This window comes from Lipotes vexillifer, unplaced genomic scaffold (genome assembly GCF_000442215.2).
Source record: "Lipotes vexillifer unplaced genomic scaffold, Lipotes_vexillifer_v1.1 scaffold524, whole genome shotgun sequence".
In the NCBI taxonomy this organism is placed as follows: domain Eukaryota; kingdom Metazoa; phylum Chordata; class Mammalia; order Artiodactyla; family Lipotidae; genus Lipotes; species Lipotes vexillifer.
In genome coordinates this window covers 342,416-348,269 of record NW_006774722.1, presented here as the reverse complement: position 1 = coordinate 348,269, position 5,854 = coordinate 342,416, and positions in this window count along the sequence as shown.

Sequence of the window (5,854 nt, the reverse complement as noted above, 5' to 3'; positions counted from 1 at the left end):
TGAATCTGATAAGCCTGGCTAGGGTCTTGCTCTAAGCCATGTCATTGATCACTCTGGCCAGCATGGAATGGTGGCCCTTAGGTGGCCTCCTCTAGCCTAGTCATCTCTGGCTAGAGAAGGGGCAGTGGTGGGCACTCGGGCCCAGGCAGCATCCCAGCCAGGTGGTACTGTTATTAAACCTGTTTTACAGGTGAGGAAATGGGCTCAGAGCCTGATATCGGGCCATCTGAGCTCATGTTTGATTTTATTGCTTTGTGGTACTGAAACGCTGGGAAAACTGCTTACTCTCTCTGAACCTCAGTTTCCTCATCTGTAAAAAGGACTGATTTCAGAATACTGATTTCCAAAGTGCTATGACGATGAAATGTGGTCATGCAGGTAAAGTGCCTGGAAACCTAGACTATTTAGCTATTGTTGATAAGAATGTCTGTAAGTGTGTTTTCCTTCCATCTGACACGGAAGTGCTTTACACTCTTGTCTGCAGCGCTGCTGGGGGCGGGCAGCTTGTACACACTCAGAACATTGGGTAAAAATGGAAAAAGTTGGCTTTTAGGGTTTGTGTCTCCAGGACTCAGTTGTCTGGGGGCACAAGCCCTTGGATGAGAAAAGGAAACCACACTCAAATACTTGAACATGTGGCTTTTCTAATCTGTAGCCACTGTTGAGGTTGTTTTGTCACCTGACCTCCCCTGTGATGCTGGGCTATAAGGTGACATTAAGGACGGTGCCTCGGGAACAGGGTACCAGTGACAATCCCAGCTCCTGATTCTGAGTCAGGCAGTGTTCCTGACAGAAACCAAGGATTGCTCTCAGCGAGTGCATTCATTTACTCAGCAATTATTTGTGAGTGTCAACTGTATACGAAACGCTCTTCTGGGCTCTAGTGAACAAATCAGACCAAAATCTGCACCCACATTCCAGTGGGGGAGAGAAACAATAAACATGTGACTATATAATATTTCTGGTGGTGGTAAGTGTTATAGAGAAAAAGCATTGAGAGGAGGAAAGGAAGGCAGGAGTGGGGAGAGATTGATTCTGGTAGGGTGGGCAGGGAAGGCTTCAATGACATTTGAGCAGAGACTTCTTAAAAATATTTTTTCCATTTCTGTAATTTTATTTTAATTAAATTAAATTAATTAATTTATTTTTTGGCTGTGTTGGGTCTTCGCCGCTGCGTGCGGGCTTTCTCTAGTTGCGGCGAGTGGGAGCTACTCTTCGTTGCGGTGCGCGGGCTTCTCATTGCGGTGGCTTCTCTTTGTTGCGGAGCATGGGTTCTAGGCCTGCGGGCTTCAGTAGTTGCAGCACGTGGGCTCAGTAGTTGTGGTGCACTGGCTCAGCTTCTCTGTGGCATGTGGGATCCTCCCAGACCAGGGCTCGATCCTGTGTCCCCTGCATTGGCAGGTGGGTTCTTAACCACTGCGCCACCAGGGAAGTCCCTTGAGCAGAGACTTGAAGGAGGTGAAGGAGGGAGTCGTGTGGATATTGGCAGATGAGCCTTCTAGGCAGATAGTGCAGCAAGTGCAAAGGCCCTGAGGTGGGCATTTTACTACAAGGCAGAACCTAGGACACAACTGATGCTTCTTGCTTTACCCAGAAGAGCCCCTTAGTGTAGAATTGGCAGATATAAAATACGAAATGTCCAGTTATATTTGAATTTCAGATACACAATGACTAAGTTTTAGTATAAGTATGTCCCACACAGTTTGGGACATATTTATATTTTAAAATTAATCATGTGTTTCTGAAATTCAAATCTAACTGGGTGACCTATGTTTTTATTTGCTAAATCTGGCAACCTTACTCAGCGGTCAGTCATTGTGTGAGCTATGGAAATAAAAGTTGTGGGCTGGCTCTATGCAGAGGTATGGCTGGAAGAAATAAGGGAGTCAGAATCAGGCTGCCCAGGATCTGAATGCTGGCTTTGGCCTTCACTAGCCGTGTGGTCTTGGCCAAGGTCTTTGACGTCGGTGCCTCCATATCTTCATCTGTGAAATGGGAGACGCCGCATCTAATTCAGGGCCATTCGAAGATTCAAGATAATCTGTAATAGGAATTCCCTGGCGGTCCAGCGGTTAAGACTCGGTGCTTCCACGGCAGGGAGCGCGGGTTCGTTCACTGGTCGGGGAACTAAGATCCAGCATGAAGTGCGGCGTGGCCAGAAGAAAGAGAGATAATCTGTAATGTGCTCAATTAATGTCATTAATGTAACTCTCATTAGTGTTAGCTGTGTCATTAATGTAACTGTCATTAGTCTTCGCATGTGTGATAGATGAGCTGAAATCTGTTAATCTTCCCAAATTATCTTTTTACATGAGTCAGGACTAACCTATTTAGAGTGAGGCTGTGCCTGGCTGGGGAGATAATAAAGATAAAACCTAAAGTAGAAGACAGAATAATTGAAAAAAAAAAGGGGGGGCGGTCAGAAACAGAGTGAGGGAGGGAAGAGAACAGGGACGGAGAGAAGCATGGTGCGGTGCAGTGAAGAGCTCCCAGGACCCTGAAGGCCAGGGGCCCCAGTTCGAATCCCAGCTCTGCCCTGACTTGCTGTAGGGTTCTCAGCCCCACCGTTTTCTTCTGGGTCTCAGTTTCTCTATCTTCAGGATGAAGGAAATGAACCCCACACTGGGAGGACTTTGGTTGTAATTTACTGGAAACTCAGTATACAACGGCTTAAACTATCAAACATCTTTTTCAATGAACAAAGAAATAAACTTCCAGCATAAGTATGTCCCAAATAACACATAGGACATACTTAAACTAAAAATCATTCCTTGCTTATCTGAAATTCAAATTTAACTGGGCATCCTATATTTTTATTTGCTAAGTGTAGCAACCCTAGACCCCCTTCCTGCTCTATTGAACCAGAGAAGCTCTGTTTCTGTTTTCTGTGTTGAGCATCTGTGAAAAGCTTCTTGACCAAAAGTTTAAGCTGCTGAAAAGAAGAGAAGGTCTGTAAGCTTTAGATCAGGATGATTTCCATGGCCCCTCCCAGCTCCCTGATGCTGTATTCTGCAGGGTTCATAGCTGTGGGCAACAGAAACCATCTGGGGCTAACTGGTGCAGAAAAAGTGCTCACCAAAGGATCATGAGAGGCTTACAGGAGGCCCAGAAAGGCCAGGGAACCAGGCTTGGGGGTTCTGCAGCTGGGAAGACAGCCCCCAAATGCTCTGCAGGATAATAGCTTCTCGGGTGGATGCCTCTGACTGGCTGAGACTTGGTCACATGCCAATGCTCTGTCTGCAAAGCAAGCTGGGGCAGTGCATGTCAGGGTGTTCAGTTCCTATTTGGGGATGGGGGGGCAGGGGCTGCTTCCCAAGATGGGGAATTCCCAAACATAAGAAAAGGTTCAGGGACTTCCCTGGTGGCGCAGTGGTTAAGAATCCGCCTGCCAACGCAGGGGAGCGCTCTAGAGCCTGTGAGCCACAACTACTGAGCCCACGCACCACAACTACTGAAGCCCGCTCACCTAGAGCCCGTGCTCCACAACAAGAGAAGCCACAGCAATGAGAAGCCCGCGCACTGCAACAAAGAGTAGCCCCCGCTCGCTGCAACTAGAGAAAGCCCGTGCGCAGCAAAAAAGACCCAACACAGACAAAAATAAATAAAATTTTTTTTAAAAAAGGGTTCAGGTGTAGCTGGTAGGAGGGAGGTGCTTGGAAGCAACAATGACCAACACTCTTGCTCCTAAAGAAAGAAGTTTTGATGTTTCTGGGTGAATTTCCTGACCTGGGCGGGAGGGTGAGTTTATCTGAAAATCAGTTAGAGCGGGAGCGCCAGGGGGAAGCGACTCTGGAGAGGGTGAGGGTCTGACTTTGCCTGGAGGCGAGGGAGTGCCAGGTTCTGTCTTTTCTGTCTCTCACTCAGTGTTCCTGGAACAGTGAATTAAATGGAGCTGCTTAGAAATGCCCCAGCCTTGGTGGTCCTTTGGCTTGGGGCAAGGGGAAGGCTGGGTTAGTCCTTCAAATCCAGCAGAGCCCTTTATAAGGCCAGAAGCAAACGGGGTTCCTGAATCAGACTGGTAGATGGGTTTTCTTTGGTCTAACAGTTCAAAAACAAATGGAATTAGTTGCCAACAAATGCACGTTCAGAGTTTTCACATACAAACCCAAATTTCCAGCTTCTCTTGAAAATTAGGACTATCTGGTAACGTTGGGATCAAATTCCTGGACGGAATCACCCATGGTAATGTGGTTTCCAGTTCACCTTGGTCCCCACCCCTCCCCTGTTGTATCGGGGCCCCGGGTCCCTCGCCACCTGTCAGTGTGTCTGTGCTTATGGTCCCCTTTAGAGGAAAGTTAGCTGTAACTTCAGACATGTACAGCCTTGCCCCTCAGTGTAGAATCCTCAGACCAGCAGCATTGGTCCACCCCGGGGACTGGGTCAAAGTGCAGAATCTCAGGCACTGCTGGCACTGGCTGTGTGGGAATCTGCATTTTGACAGCTCCCCAAGGGTGTGTGTACCGTCCGGATGGAGAAGTGTGGCTTTAGGATCAATGGGGGCGGGGGGGAGATCACGAAACCACCAGACGGTGAGGAGCCTGGGCTGTGTAGACGGATGTGGCTTTGGATAAGGGTTCCGTCGTAGATGAGCTCTGTGACTTTGGGCAAGGCGCTCTCGGAGTCTCGGTCTCCTTCCTGCGGTCTGAGAAGCAGAATAGGCCCTTCTGTGCCGGAGGGTGACATGAGCTAAGGCAGCACTGGGCTTAGCAGGTGCCTGGCAGAAGGGAAAGCCCTGGACTTGTCAGCAGCTCTTATTCATGTCTGGGAGGGAGGAAAGGGCTCCCTCTAAAGCCGAATTGAGAATCGTTAAGTTCTCAAAACCAAATCAGATTTCCTCCAATCGAGGAAGAACTAACAACCATGCTAGTAATAAACAAAACCACAGCTTCCCACTAGCTGTTTGGGAGACCCTGGAAATCCCTCCTTGGGCATCAGCTTTCTCTGGAGGGGTGTGTGTGTGTATGTGTGTGTGTGGTGTGTGTGTGTGTGTCTTTGTTGCCTGTGTTTTCCATTTGGAGCGGTGGCTACTGCCACGTGTATTTAAGACTGATAAAAACTGTTTAGTATCTTACTCCTCTGTTTAAAAAATTGTGCAGAGCAAGTCCCAGCGTGAGCGAGCATGAGTTTATCTCCAGTGCAATGAGGGATTTGCATGGAAAGCAACATTGAATTATAGGTGTGCTAAAATCATTTCCTCTCTAGGGTAGATCTCTTTGCACACAAGGATTTTGAAGCCTGTGCGTGAGAAGGCTCTCGGCCCCTTTTCCCTACTGGGGTCTGAGGCCGAGGTCATCAGGCCTTGGCCAGGTGGGTGGACAGAGGCAGCAGCCCTCAGGCTCCCTTGGCTGTGTAGGGCGCCCCCAGGGAGCCCTCAGGCCTGCTGTGCTTCCTCCAGGGCAGATGGTATAAGAGTTCTGCCCATGAAGATGAGGTCCCTATCTCCCCCTGAATGTGCGAGTCAGCAGAATTCTTTTCTTCTTTTTATTGCTTTGGAGACATATGCTGACTTGGTCAAAATCGCTTCAGCAAGATGTGACTGATGATGTATGAAATGAAAACTGCTTACCCAGTGCTGGGAGGCCGGCGAGTGAGGGCTGTGGACACTCGGCCGGGGCCGGCCAGACACAATAACACCCCTCACATTTCCAGGCCATCTTTCATCTGGGAGAAGCTGGCCCTGGGGTGGAGCAGATTGGGGAGATCGGGTTACGGCCCAGGAGTCCAGTGCTGGGTGCCCCGGCTTGGGGAACCACAGCTGGGGTTGGGTGGCTGGGGGCTGTCTGCTGGGGAAATGAGATAGGCCCCAGGGAAGTTCCTGGGCCCCGGATGGCATGGGGCGGCCGGGGGGGGTGGG